Below are 16049 nucleotides of genomic sequence, written 5' to 3' on the forward strand. Positions count from 1 at the left end.
AGAGGCCATGGTGGGCCGATTGCCTGAGGTCAGGAGTTCGAAACCAGCCTGGCCAACATGGTGAAACGCTGTCTCTACTAAAAATACAAAAATCAGCCAGATGTGGTGGCAGGAACCTATAATCCCAACTACTCAGGAGGCTGAGCAGGAGAATCGCTTGAACCTGGGAGGCGGAAGCTGCAGTGAGCCGACTGTGCCACTGCACTCCAGCCTGGGCAACAGACTAAGACTCCATCTCAAAAAATTTAAAAAAAAAAACAAAAAAAGTATAAAATAGAAACAAATATAAATTCAAAATCAGAAAAGCTTGAAAATTAAAACAAAAAATTCACTCTATGATCTTAACAGTAGATTGAATATGACACAGTCAATGAACTGGAAAACAAACCAGTAGGAATTATCCACACTGAAAAACAGAAAAAAAGACTGGAGGAAAATGAACAAACTCTCACAAACTTCTGAGATAATATCAATCATTATGACATGTATATAATCAGAAATGCAGGTGGAGGGGAAGAAAGTGAAACTTTAGCAGAGAAAATATCTGAAGATGCAATAACCAAAAACTTCTCAAATTTAACAAAAAATACTGACTTATAAATCCAAAAGACTCAGTGAACACTAAGTAGGATTAATACAAATAGAAATACACCTGAGCACACTGTAGATAAACTGCTGAAAACCAAAAAGAGAAAAATCTTGAAAGTAACTAAGAATAAACAACAATAACAACGACGACAATAACAGTAACACGACAGCCAACTGATTTTTTTTAATTGGAAAAACAAGTCAGGAAGTAAAGTAACAACATCTATAATGCTCAAAGAGAACAATCAGCCCAGAACTCCACATGCAGCAAAAACATCCTTCGACAGTGAAGACAAAATAAAGACATGGTCTGATAAAAACTAAGGAAATTAATCCCCAGCAAATGATAACATAGAAAAATTAGGATCCACCAAAAAAAAAAAAAAAAAAGTACTGGAAGTGTTAAATGTGTGGATAAATGTAAAGAACTATCTTTCAATTTATTCTCTTAATTTCTTTAGAAGACACTCACTGGCTGTTGAAAGCAATAATAACACTGTATCATGGGGCTTATAATGTAGGTGTACATAAAATATATGACAGTAGGTTGTCACCTCTGTAATCCCAGCACTTTAGGAGGCCACGGGGGGTGAATCACTTGAGCCTAGGAGTTCAAGACTAGCCTGGGCAACATGGTGAAACCTCAACTCTACAAAAAGCACGAAAATTAACCAGGCATAGTGGCACATGCCTGTAGTCCCAGTTACTTAGGAAGCTGAGGTGGGAGGATCGCTTGAACCTAGGAGGCGGAGGATACAGTATGCCAAGACTGTGACACTGCACTCCAGCCTGGGCGACAGAGTAAGACCCTACATCATAAATACAAAAATAAATATAAATATATATGACAACAACAGCACAATGACTGGGTAGGGAATGGAACTGTGTTATTGCAATTCTTACATTTTATGAGAAGTGGTATGTTAATTCTAAGTAGGCAAGGGTAAGGATGCAACTGCAAAAAAAAAAAAAAAAGTCATTAAATGGAATACTAAAAAACATTCAATTAGCCCAAAAAGAAGTAGAAAAAGAGTAGCAGAAAAAAAAAAAAAAAGGACACCAGAAGACAAACAGTAAACTAGTAGATCTAAACCCAACTACAGTGAATTGTCATTATTCATAGTAGTTATACTCTATAAAATCATTATGAACACTGAGTTACCAAATATGGAACCACTGCTCTCGGGAAAATAGTACTAAGTCCCTGCAAGCCTCTGGTCCTGCTACCTTAGTCAACTGATCAATACCTAATCTTGTTTTGTATGTGTTTTTGTTTAAAACACTTCATTTAATATCTATTGTTAATTTACTTATATTAAACTCATGGCCAACAGCACTACAATTCTTGTCTGAGTGAAGCTTATCTAATACATGTATTTTCTCCATAGGCACATCACAGCCTCTTGCACTTGGGATCACTAGGTGGCACCTCAGCCCTACATTTGGGGTCATTTTAAACAGCAAAATCACCCCAATAGAAGTATAAAAATGTGGAAAATGTGGCACTGAACAGACTGGGAAAGAACCCTTTTAAAAATTTCTGTGGGTACACAGTAGGTGTATCTATTTATGAGGTACTTTAGATGTTTTGATACAGGTAAGCAATGTGAAATAAGTACATCATGGAGAATAAGGTATCCATACGCTCAAGAGTTTATCCTCTGAGTTATGAACAATCCAATTATACTCTAAGTTATTTTAAAATGTGCAATTATTATTGACTATAACCACGCTATTGTGCTATCAAATAGTAGGTCTTATTCATTCTTTTTTTTTGTACCCATTAACAATACTACCTTCCCTTCAGCCCCCCACTCCCCTTCCTAGCCTCTGGTAACCACCCTTCTACTCTCTACGTCCATGAGTTCAATTGTTTTGATTTTTAGATTCCACAAATAAGTGAGACCATGCAAGGCTTGTCTTTCTGTGCCTGGCTTATTTCACTTAACATAATGATCTCAAGTTCCATCCATATTGCTGCAAATGACTGGATCTCATTGTTTTTGACGGCTGAATAGTAAGTACTCCACTGTGTACCACATTTTCTTTATCCATTCATCTGTTGATGAACGCTTAGGTTGCTGGCAAATCTTAGCTATTGCAAAGTGCTGCAACAAAAATAGGAGTGCAAGTATCTCTTTGACATATTGATTTCTTTTATGGCGGGGAGGGGTGCATACCTAGCGGTGGGATTACTAGATCATATGATAGGTCAATTTTTAGTTTTTTGAGGAACCTCCAAAATGTTCTCCATAGTGGTTAATTTCCATTCATACCAACAGTGTATGAGGGTTTCCTTTCCTCCACATCCTCACCAGCATTTATTATTGCCTGTCTCTTGGATATGACATTTTAATCAGGTAAGATGATATCTCATTGTAGTTTTGATTTGCATTTCTCTGATGATCAATGTTGAGCACCTTTTCATATGTCTGTCTGCCACTTATACTTCTTTTGAGTAATGTCTATTAGAATCTTTTGCCCATTTTTAATTGGATTATTATTTTTTCCTGTGGAGTTAGTTGAACTCCTTATATACTTTGGTTATTAAGCCCTTGCCAGCTGGGTAGTTTGCAAGTATTTTCTCCCATTCTGTGTGTTGTCTCTTCCTTTTGTTGACTGTATCCTTCGCTGTGCAGAAGCAGCTTTTTAACTCGATGTGACCCCATTTGTTCATTTTTGCTTTGGTTGCCTACGCTTGTGGGATATTGCTCAAGGCATTTTTGCCCAGAACAATGTCCTGAAGATTTTCCCCAATGTTTCCTTGTAGTGGTTTCATAGTTTGAGGTCTTAGATTTAAGTCTTTAATCCATTATGATTTGATTTTTGTACACAGTAAGAGATAGGGGTCTAGTTTAATTCTTCTGCATATGGATATCCAGTTTTCCTAGCACAATTTATTGAAGAGACTGTCTTTTCCCCAGAGTATGTTCTTGGTACCTTTGTCAAAAATGAGCTCACTGTACATGTGTGGATTTATTTCTGCGTTCTTAGTTCTCTATTCTGTTCCATTGGTCTATGGGTCTGTTTTGATGCCAGTACCACGCTGTTTTGGTTACTGTATCTCCGTAGTATAATTTGAAGTCAGGTAATGTAATTCCTCCAGTCTTGTTCTTTTGCTTAGAACAGCTTTGGCAATTCTGGGTCTTTTGTTGTTCCACAAAAATTTTAGGATTTTTTTTTTCTGTGAAGAATGTCATTCATATTTTGGTAGGATTTGCATTTAATCTATAGACTGCTTTGAGTAGTATGGACACTTTAACAATACTGATTCTTCCAATCCATGAACATGTAATATTTTTCCATTTTTTGGGGTCCTCTTCAATTTCTTGCATCAGTGTTTTATAGTTTTCATTATAGAGAGCTTTCATTTATTTGGTCAATTCCTAGTTGTTTTATTTTATGTGTGGCTTCCAAACGGGATACTTTTTTATTTCTTTTTCACGTTGTTCACTGGTGACAAACAGAAATGCTACTGATTTTGGTATGTTAATTTTGTATCCTGCAACTTCACTGAATTTACCAGTTCTAATAGTTTTCTTGTGGAGTCTTTTAGGTTTTTCCAAATACAAGATTGTATCATCTGTAAACAAGGATAATTTGACTTCTTCCTTTCCAATCTGGATACCCTTTATATCCTTCTCTTGTCTGACTGCTCTAGCTAGAACTTCTAGTACTGCGTTGAATAGCAGTGGTGACGGTGGGCATCCTTGTTATATTCCCAATCTTGGAGCAGGGGTGTCCAATTTTTGGTTTCCCTGGACCACACTGGAAGAATTGTCTTGAACCACACATAAAATATACTAACACTACGCCAGGTGTGGTGGCTCACACCTGTAATCTTAGCACTTTGGGAGGCTGAGGCAGGCAGATCACAAGGTCAAGAGATCGTGACCATCCTGGTCAACATGGTGAAACCCCATCTCTACTAAAAATACAAAAATTAGCTGGGTGTGGTGGCGTGCACCTGTAATCCCAGCTATTCAGGAGGCTGAAGCAGGAGAATCACTTGAACCAGGGAGGCAGAGAGTGTAGTGAGCTGAGATTGCACCACTGCACTCCAGCCTGGTGACAGAGCAAGACTGCATCTCAAAAAAAAAAAAAAAAAAAAAAAAAATACACTAACACTAATGATAGCTGATGAGCTTTAAAAAAAATTGCAAAAAAAAAAAAAAATGTTTTAAAAAAGTTTACAAATTTGTATTGGACCATATGCGGCCCTTGAGCCACGGATTGGACAAACTTGCCTTAGAGGAAAGGCTTTCAGTTTTTCCCCATTCAGTATTATACTAGTTGTGAGTATGTCATATATGGCTTTAATTATGTTGAGGTATGTTCCTCCTATCCCCAGTTTTTTGAGGGTTTTTCAACATAAAGAGATGTTACATTTCATCAAATGTTTTTTCAGCACTAATTGAAATGATCACACGGTTTTTATCTCATTCTGTTGATATGATGTACCATACAAACTGATTTGCATATGCTGAAGCATCCCTGCATCCCAGGGATAAATCCCACTTGGTCATGTTGAATGATCTTTCTAATAATATATTGCTCAATTTAGTTTGCTAGTATTTCGCTGAGGATTTTTGTCTCAATATTCAGAGATATTGGCCTGCAGTTTTCTTTTCTTGATGTGTGGAAAAGGACCCTTGTTTTTCAAAGTATGAGAGCTGAAACAAGAAGGCAGAGTGTCACCTTATTTGACCTCAGTTGGGAAAAATATGTCAAGATAACTCAAATTTTTCGCTACTCTGTGCATGTCTGTGAATGACTACAGGAACACTGCAAGTATTGATTTAGGGGTTACAAATAAATTTTGCGATTTTCACATGTATGGAATCCTCAAGTAATGAGGATCAATTGTGTATCATTAAGGAGACTAAATAAATATTCCAATTAAAATGTACCGTTTTTTCAGATTGGGGAGAAGAAAAAAACAAGACCCAATTATGTCTACAAGAGATACCTTTTAAATATAAAGACACGGGTTAAAATAAAGAGGATGGAAAGATAAACCACACAGCACTAATAATAGAGTGAAAAGCACAACACTTTCCACAACTGACACAAGATAAAACTTTTAAAATCTAAACAGCCATATATCTATTAAGTAAGTTAAAATGGTTAGCCTACCCTTTTACAAAAAGAAAACTCAAAACTCAGATGGTTTCACTGGTGAAGTCTATCAGACACATGTGGAAGAAAATAAAGGAGTAAACAATTCCCAACTCATTTAGAAGGTTTGCATAAACCCATTACCAAAACATTTTTAATTATAAAAAAACTATAAAACATGACCATAGTTGATTAACACAGATGAAAACATCCTCAGCAAAACAATGGAAAGATCAAAATCAGTAACTTACAAAAATAATAATAATATATCATGATACTGCAGTATTTACTCCAGGAATATAAAATTTGGATTCACGTATAAAAGGCAATTTCATTTACCATAATACCAGATGTGATGAAAGCATCTGACAAAGTTCCATATCCATTCTGGGTTAAAAAAAAAAAAAAAATTTAGCACACCTACAAACAGAAAGAAATTTCCTCTATCATATAAACCTACAGCAAATAACATAATGAAATTCTGAGGACGTTCCCTCAAAGACTGGCAACATGGCAAAGATGGTGACAGAAATTGCACCAAGTCTATCCAACATTATAGCATACAGAAGATCCTATTAAATGTAATAGGCAAGGAAAAGAAATACTATGCATAAATATTTGAAAGGAAGTTATAAAACTTTCTTTTCAGAGGCTAATTGTTAACAAATAAATTCTTAAGAATTATGTCAGTCTAGCAAGATTCATCTAAGTAAGTTTGGCAAAGTTGCAGGATGGCAGGTCAATATACAGAACAATTGTATTTCTTTTTTTTTTTTTTTTGAGAAGGAGTCTCGCTCCACCCCCCAGGTTGGAGTGCAGTGACCAGATCTCAGCTCACTGCAAGCCCCGCCTCCCAGGTTCACGCCATTCTCCTGCCTCAGCCTCTCGAGTAACTGGGACTACAGGCGCCCGCCACCTCGCCCGGCTAGTTTTTTGTATTTTTTAGTAGAGACGGGGTTTCACCGTGTTAGCCAGGATGGTCTCGATCTCCTGACCTCGTGATTCGCCCGTCTTGGCCTCCCAAAGTGCTGGCATTATAGGCTTGAGCCACCGCGCCCAGCTGAACAATTGTATTTCTATCTTCCACCAACAAAATGAAATTTTAAAAACATTTCTTAATACCAAAAAGCAAATTACTTAAGAATAAACTTAACAAAAGACATGGAAGCCCCATATACTGAAAACCACAAAACACTGCTGAAATTAAATACCTAAGTAAATGAAGATACATACCATGTTTGTAATTTGAAAATTTCAACACTGTCAAGATGTTGATTCTGCCCAAATCACAATTCCAACTACATTCCCACCAGGCACTTTTATAGAAATTAGGCTTTTGATTCTAAAATGTATATGAAAATTCAAAGGACCTAGAACAGCCAAACAATCTCGAAAAAGAACAAAGTTGAATGATTTAAACTATCTGACTTCAAGGCTTCTTACAGAGCTACAATAATCAAGAGAGTATTGTGCTGCCCTAAAGACAAACAAACAGATCAAGAGAACAGAATACAAAGTCCAGAAACAGACTCACACATATACAGTTAACTGATTTTCAGAGGAGGCATCAAGGCAATTCAACGGGGAATGAAAAGCCTTTTCAACAAACCATGCTAGATCAGTTGGATATCCAATACAGAAAAATGATGAACTTCAACCCCTATCTCAAACTATTGATAAAAAATAATTTGAGATTGATCATAGATCTAAACCTAAAGCCAAAACTATAAAACTTCTAGAAATAAATATAGCATATATTTGCACAGAGTGTGGGCAAGATGCAAGAAAAGCATTTGACAAAATTCAACCTAAGGAAGATGCAAGAAGTACCACCCCCTCATGGTGTTAGATTAATACGGATAGAATCAATATGAAATCATAGTTGTTAATATGTAAGTGTGTATACATAGGTGTTGCTAGGGTATGAATGTGTCCCCCGAAATTCTCATGTTGAAACTTAATCACCGTCTGGTATCCTGGCTCAAGCCTGTAATCCTAGCACTCTGGGAGGCCAAGGCAGAAGAACTGTTTGAGCTCAGGAACACAAAACTAGCCTGCATAACACAGTGAGGCTTCATCTCTACTAAAAATAAAAATAAAATTAAAAAAAAAAACTAGCCAGGCATGGTGGCATGCACCTTAAAGCGTCCCAGCTTAAAAGTCCCAGCTACGCAGGAAGCTAAGGCGGGAGGATCACTGGAGCTCAGGAGGTCAAGGTTGCAGTGAGCACTACTGCACTCCAGCCTGGGTGATAAAGTGAGACTCTGTCTCTAAACAAAAAGAGAAAAGAAAAACAAAGAAACTAAATTGCCAATGCTAATATTAAGACTCGAGGACTTCACGGAGGTGATTAAATCATGAGGGCACAGCCTTAATGAATGGGATTAGGGACCTCATAAAAGAGCCAGAGGGTGAAATAAGCCAGGCACAAAAAGACAAACATCACATGTTCTCACTTATTTGTGGAATCTAAAAATCAAAACAATTGAACTAATGAACATAGAGAGTAGAAAGATGGTTACTGGAGGCTGGGAAGGGTAATGGGGGGCTGTGGGGAAGGTGGGGATGGTTAATGGGCACAAAAAAAAAATAGAAAGGATGAATAAGACCTACTATTTGATAGAACAACAGAATGACTATAGTCAATAATAACATATATTTTAAAATGAGAGTGTAATTGGATTGCTTGTTACACAAAGGATAAATGCATGAGGGGATGGATACCCTATTCTCCACGATATGATTATTTCACATTGCATGCCTGTATCAAAACATCTCATGCACCTCATAAATATATACATACCTACTATGTGCCCACAAAAATTAAAAATTAAAAATACTATTTAAAAAAAGGGCTGGAGGGAGTTAGCTCCCTCTTTAGAGACCCTATCTCTAAAAAAATTGTTTAATAGGCCGGGCGCGGTGGCTCAAGCCTGTAATCCCAGCACTTTGGGAGGCCGAGGCGGGCGGATCACAAGGTCAGGAGATCGAGACCACAGTGAAACCCCGTCTCTACTAAAAATACAAAAAAAAATTAGCCGGGCGCGGTGGCGGGCGCCTGTAGTCCTAGCTACTCAGGAGGCTGAGGCAGGAGAATGGCGGGAACCCGGGAGGCGGAGCTTGCAGTGAGCCGAGATCGCGCCACTGCACTCCAGCCTGGGCAACAGCGTGAGACTCCGTCTCAAAAAAAAAAAAAAAAAAAAAAAATTGTTTAATAAAAAATTAAAACATGGATATACACATATGTATTTACACACACACAAACATATCCTAGCTGTGGCCACTGAGTAGGCCTAGAAATAATGACACACCAGTTGCAATAAGCACGTCATATATCCAGATCTTGATTTCCAAATACCATTCATTCCTCACTAATAGTAACAATGCTCCTCTAAGAAAAGCTAATTTGAGGCCGGGTGCGGTGGCTCACGCCTGTAATCCCAGCACTTTCGGAGGCCGAGGCGGGCAGATCACGAGGTCAGGAGATCAAGACCATCTTGGCTAACACAGTGAAACCCCGTCTCTACTAAAAATACAAAAAAAAAAAAAAAAAAAAAATTAGCTGGGCGTAGTGGCAGGCGCCTGTAGTCCCAGCTAGTCAGGAGGCTGAGGCAGGAGAATGGCGTGAACCCGGGAGGCAGAGCTCATAGTAAGCCCAGATCGCACCACTGCACTCCAGCCGGGGGACAGGGCAAGACTCCTTCTCAAAAAATAAATAAATAAAAAGAAAAGCTGATTTGAGGGGTGGGTCACACACAATGAGCCCAAAGCATCTTTTTGCACCAGAAGGTAAATAAGTACTCAAAGAATTGTGGAGACATATAAAAAGAACACAGAAGCCAGTCTGAAAGAGTTTACACAGACCAAATTTGGGACGATTTTAGTATCAAAATAATCACAGTAATGAATTACAGACCACTAAATACATATATGAATCATTCAAATAAATAATTGAACAAATAAATAAATGGGGCGTGGAGGGAGGAGGGAAAGGTCTTCCTTACAGTAGAATGCCAGTCAATAGCTACAGAAGGAAGCATGCAGTTGGAAAGTCATCATTGGAGGCTAAAACTTGTGGGTGAAAGTTTGATGAGGAACACGATATATCACAGTGTCAATACATATTAACTTCAAAGAGAAAAACAGTATCACCGCAGTAGAGAAATCTGGCAGATACCAACTTAACCAACTGTTTGATGTTATCAGCAATACTGGAACAAACTGACATCAGGTTGCTCCTAATATGTTGCACTGAGAAAAATAAAAATCACTTTTTTGTTATCCTTGCATAAAATGCATGAACTGAATCTAACCATGAGGAAACTTCAGACAAGTAAAAAATGAGGGACATTCTAAAAAAATAACTGATCTGTATTCTTCCAAAAGATCAATGTCAAGAATGACAATGAGAGGTTAACAAAGTACTCCAGATTAAAGATTAAAGGAGACTAAAATATGACAATTAATTTCACAGTGATTCTGGACTGGATACTGGACATGGAAAACAAAAGGGCAATAAAGGACGTTATAGTATTGAAATTGCACTATAAATCAAATAACAACACTGTACCAATTGTTAAATTCCTTGACTGGTAATTTTACTGTGGTTACACAAGAGAATACCCTGGCTCTTAGAAATACATGTTGAAGTGTTCTTAGGACCTATACAACTTAAACTCAAATGAATCACAAAAAAATGCATTTTTATATATGCATATAAAGAAAGGGGGAAAGAGTGATAAAGCTAACAAGGTAAAATACAAACAACTGGTGAATCTTAGTAAATAATATGTAGTAATTCCCTATACTCTTTGTGGTTTTTTTTTTTTTTTTGAGACACGTAATCTCAGTTCACTGCAACTTCCACCTACGGGGTTCAAGCGATTCTCCTGCCTCAGCCTCCCGACTAGCTGGGATTACAGGAGCCTGCCACCATGCCCAGCTAATTTTTGTATTTTTAGTAGAGATGGGGTTTCACTGTGTTGGCCAAGCTGGTCTTGAACCCCTGACCTCAGGTGATCATCCTGCCTCAGCCTCCCAAAGTGCTGGGATTACAAATGCGAGCCACCGCGCCCGGCCTGTGTACTTTTTCTGTAAGTTACACATAAAGCAAAAGACATAAACTAGGTAAGCGGTTTTTTTACAAAAATGATAGACAAAAAGCCCTACCCTTCATATATAAAGAAGCTATATAAAGCAAATTGCTTTTAAAAAACACTGTAACACCTCCAAAAGATTAATAGGAGAAGGACATGTACAGTCAATTGCAAAAAAGAAGCTAATGAACTTTTAAAGGAAAACAAAAACAAAAAGTCAATGAAAGATGAGATGTTTTCCACCTGTTAAACCGATGACGTTTTCTTTTTAGAAAATATCAACACTGGCAAGGATGCCCTAAAATGGCCACTCAACACCTTGCTAGTGGAAGCATTAATTAGAATCCTTTAGGAAAGCAGTTCAGCAATATGAATCAACAGCCTTAAAAATATCCACACCAGGCCAGGCACAGTGGCTCACGCCTGTAATCCTAGCACTTTGGGAGGCAGACGCGGGTGGATTACCTGAGGTCAGGAGTTCGAGACCAGCCTGGCCAACATGGTGAAATCCTGTCTCTATTAAAAATACAAAAGTTAGCCAGATGCAGTGGTGGGCACCTGTAATCCCAGCTACTCGGGAGGCTGAGGCAGGAGAATTGCTTGAACTCGGGAGGCAGAGGTTGCAGTGAGCCGCGATCATACCACTGCACTCCAGCCTGCAAGAATCCGTCCCCCCAAAAAAAAAAAAATCCACACCATTCTAGTTAATAACACTATCTGAAAGAAATAATCTAAACTATGGACTAAAATTTATGCTGAAGATATTCATCAAATGATAACTGTAATAGCAAAACTCTTTGAAACAATCCATGTTAAACAATACAGAAATCATTAAGTAAACCACTTAGGATATAACCACAAAATGCAATATGCAGTCATTAAAAGTTATTTAAAATCAGAAAATATGACATAATAAATGTTAAGAGAATAAAGTTTACAAAATGGGCAGTTAGGATGATCTTAAGTAAAAAAAAAAAAAATTCATAAAGCTCAGAACAGACATATTATAAACAGTGACTGTTTGAAAATGAATATAAGCAGGGAATGTGAACACTTGTCCCAGTCTCCAGTTTATGAGATCTTACCCCTCACCACCTGTGAACTACCACTGCTTACATGACGGTGCCTGTCTCACTCCCTGTGCACTCCAAGTATTTCTTGAGGCCATAGTATCATAACTGGCTGCATTCAGTAAACATCTGCTGCTTCAAATTTATAAACTCTCCCACCTCATTTCATACATGTAAAAAATGGATCTAGCTATTTAAGTCACCTGAAAATTGAAACTATACTGAACATGAGGTTCGTCAAGAACAGGTTTCACTTTTCTCTGCTTCTTTCAAATAAAAACATTAAGGAGGAAACATGCTTGGAGCTTTCTTTCGTTAACAACAGAATCCAAGGCAGGCTTGAGACAATATAAAGATACCACATACCTAATTAGTACTGTGCGCTAGGACCACCAGTGATGTCGTCGGTTTATTTTCAAGTCAAAGAACATTTGCTTTAGCAGTCTAATCTTAGCTACCACAAAAAAAAAAAAAAAAAAAAAAAAAAACCACACACACACACACTCACACACACCCATCTGTGTGCTGCAGTGCTCAGCCACTACCCAAGGCCATACCTGACTCCAGCTCCGCCGTATTCCCCACTGATTCCACCTTCTACTTGGCAACTTCTGCCTAATTAGCTGAGCAGAGCACAGTCAGGCTAGAGGAGGCTGTGAGCAAGGCTGGGAACATGGAGAAACCAGACAAGAGTAGGAAGACCTTAACTGTGGCAGAGGGCCAACTGAGCAGCATTCGTAAGTCTGTGGTTGTCAACAGGAGCAATTTATCACCCCAGGGGATTTTGCCAGTGTCTTGGAGATATTTTTAATTGCCACAACTGTGGGGGTGCTAATGGCGCCTAGTAGGAAGAGGCCAGGGATGCAACTAAACATCCTACAATACAAAGAACAGTTCCCCACAACAAAGAATTATCCAACCCCAACTCTCAACAGAGTTAAGGTCAAGAAATCCTACCACAGACTGATGCATTCACTAGTACAGTGGAGTCTACTGTACAGTACAATTCAGCAGGAACAAGACACCCAGTGGTTAGAGGAGACCTGAGGTAGTTCAGGAAATGTAAACACACACATTACCTCCTCACTCAGATGCTAAGGTGACCAAAATTCTACCTCAAGAATTGGGAATGAGGGCATTGTAATTAATTAATTAATTTAATAAAACTAGTAAGAATGCTTTTTTCCCCCAAAGGCTTGCTCCTATAAATATCTTATATTTAAAGACTGCTTCACAGCAAAAACTGTAAGATAATACTATCAAAATTGCCCAGACTGGTAAACATCTCCAGAAAACTGGGCAACACACATAGTCAATGACAAATTTAGTTGTGTATCTCAACAGGACCTAAAAACTCAAACTCAAAGTTCCCAGCTTAGTTTAAGGGGAAGTGTCAAGTTTTCAAAGATCACTCAAAAAGAAGAAAAGGGCTGCTTTCCCAGATGAATCATCAAGAACTACACAAGACTTAGAAGAGTAACATTTCAAAACTGAGAACACTACACTTAGGCATTTCAACCAAAAAAAAAAAAATGCAAATTTTTTTAAAAAGTGTATGAATCATCATTATTAAAATTTGGTTAAAGTCATGACCAATGAGTCAAGCCATAATAGGTTTTTTAAAATTATTTTAACAACCTTATGCCATTGATTTCCACCTGTGGGAGGCCAGAAGGTTAGAGAAGTCATCTGGTAGTATCCCTGGCTGGCTGGGGCTTAAATAACTTCAACCTGTCTCTAAAGCATCATTTTGCCTATCTACCTTGACCTCTGTCCTTTCAGTGTCAGGAAATACCCATCACTTAGGGTGGCCCACTTCAATGTTGGACAGGAATTAACTGTTAAGAGTGTGTCTGTTACGCTGAATCAAGAGAACCTCCCGTTCAACTACAGGTATTAGTTTTGAATCCCGTGAAACGAGCCTAATTATTCTCTATACAGCAGCCCTTCAAGTTTCCATATTATCTTGTCTTTCTCACCCAAGCCTTTTTCTTCTCCAAGTTATAAAATGCACTCTCCCCACAAGCTGTTACAGTTAGCTATTTAAGTGATACAATTAAGATTCAACAGGAGACCAAAAAAACCAGAATGGCAGAACTGAGAGGAATCAGAGACCAGCCAGTTCAAACCTAATTCCATTTTTAAAAATGAGTAAACAAGGCAGAGAGAAGCAAGGCTGCTTGTCAGAGGTCAAGCTATTCAGAAAAGTCAGGAGCAGAATTCAAGTTTCCTAACTCTTTTGCCCCTCAGAACTGTACACCAAGCTGTACAGATGTTGTGTGAAAGGACTGACAGTTTTTGTTTTATGAAAATACACAGACTGAGAGAAAAGATGATCCATCTAGCAAGAATTTGTATTAAAAAGTGATGCAGGTGAAAAAAACTAGGTAATTTAACTTAAAAATTACATAAGAAAGGAAATGTAGTCACAGACTACTACCTGATTTGCAGATGAATGGTTGTCACTAAATATTTCTTATTGATTTCACTAAAAATAGGGATGTAACCATAGTCAGAGTGGGAAGAGGCAAATGAGGAGTTTAAGATGTCCAAATCCTCAACTATCAAAATAAGAAGGCAATGCATAACATTTAAAGTGGATAAATAAATAACAGTGGAATAACATGTTTAGAAATATTAAAAATAGGTACTGTAACAAGAAAAGTTTGCCTCTATTTTTCATTGTAAGACTTTATGCTCCCTATTTTTAAAGTGTCCAAGTATTATTTTGATAAAAATTTCAACATTAATTTTAAGATACAGAAAAATAAGGGACTGGTAATAGATAATGTCGTAGGCAGGTGAACAGGGGAAAGAGCACCAAAACACCATTAGTCGGAGTACAGATTGAAATGAAAATGGGACAACCAACTATCCAATTTAAATCCCCTTTGACCAGGCAATTCCACTTCTAGGGCTCTAGACTGTAAGAATACATCCATAAATGTTCAAAAACATATATACAAGAATGATCACTGTGACACCATTTTAAAAAATACAAATCAGAGCACACTAAATATCCACTAACAGGGGAAGGGTTGAATAATTCACAAATATATGTACCCGTATATTCTTCATTCATCCCACAAAAATTTATTGATTGCTAGGTACTAAGTACAGAATAGTAAACAAAAGTCAACCGGCAAAGGAATACTACATAATTATTAAAAGGGAGAATGCAGATTTGTATGTACTGATCTAGGTGAAAAAGCATACTTCAAAATTTATGTAGTATGATCCCACTTTTATTAAAAGACCCAGTATAACTAGATGAGACTTTTTCTTTATGTACTTACAGTATTTGAATTTTTTAGCATTGTAATATTACCTGTGTAAGCTCCTTTAAAGACAATAAAGACATTTGCTTGTCAGATTGAATAAAAGTAGTAACAAAAGAAAGCAAAAAAGAATGGAGGGAAGGAAAGAATCTACTTTTTGTAAGTCTCTCTATACAGTAAAACAGGGAAGATGCACATGATTTTCACTTCCAGATTTTACCAATATATATGCAGTCTTTATATATATCTTCAAGAAATTCTCTCACACATTCACAAGGAGAACTAAGAAACAATCTAAATTTTCATCAATGAAAGAATGAACCAATTGTGATCTATTCATACAATAAAACACCATACAGTAGTTATTAAAACTCAAACCACAAAAGCACAAATCTGAGGGAAAACCTCATGTGTTAGAGAGTACATACAGAATAAAATTATTTATGTAAAACTTTTTAAAAAGCAACCAAAAAAACTGTCTTTACTTATAAATATGGACCCATAGATTAAAAACACCATGAGATACCACTTCTCAGCCTAAATATCTGACAATATTGAGTGACAATATTAACGACACGGAACAAGAACTCCAATGTCTGCTAAGGTAAATGTATACTGGCACCACCACTGCGGAAAACAACATATTATATAGAGTGGTAGTGAGAAATCTAAAGATAGTCCCCCAAGATTCCTGCCCCTGGTTATTCAAATACTAATTTGAGTATAGCTGTGAAACGACTATGGAGATAAAATAGAAAGAGTAATCTAGATTATCCCAGTGGACCCAATCAAATCATATGAGTCCTTAAAAGTAGAGAATGGGGCCGGGCGTGGTGGCTCAAGCCTGTAATCCCAGCACTTTGGGAGGCCGAGACGGGCGGATCACGAGGTCAGGAGAT

At 37.5% G+C, this 16049-nt stretch overlaps 1 protein-coding gene across 22 annotated transcripts in view; it reads right to left on the minus strand.

The window, feature by feature from the left end:
• Nucleotides 1-16049, minus strand: part of MARCHF8 (membrane associated ring-CH-type finger 8) — a 156007-nt gene that overhangs the window by 129634 nt on the left and 10324 nt on the right. For 2 of the 22 annotated variants that reach the window (XM_065520054.2, XM_065520051.2), the window contains exon 1: nt 12430-12545. The exons of the other annotated variants lie outside the window; for them this stretch is intronic. The gene's annotated coding sequence lies outside the window, so the exon portion shown is untranslated. Of the gene's footprint in view, nt 1-12429; nt 12546-16049 lie in introns of those variants that run through there. 22 annotated transcript variants of the gene reach the window in all.

This window comes from Macaca fascicularis, chromosome 9 (genome assembly GCF_037993035.2).
Source record: "Macaca fascicularis isolate 582-1 chromosome 9, T2T-MFA8v1.1".
In the NCBI taxonomy this organism is placed as follows: Eukaryota; Metazoa; Chordata; class Mammalia; order Primates; family Cercopithecidae; genus Macaca; species Macaca fascicularis.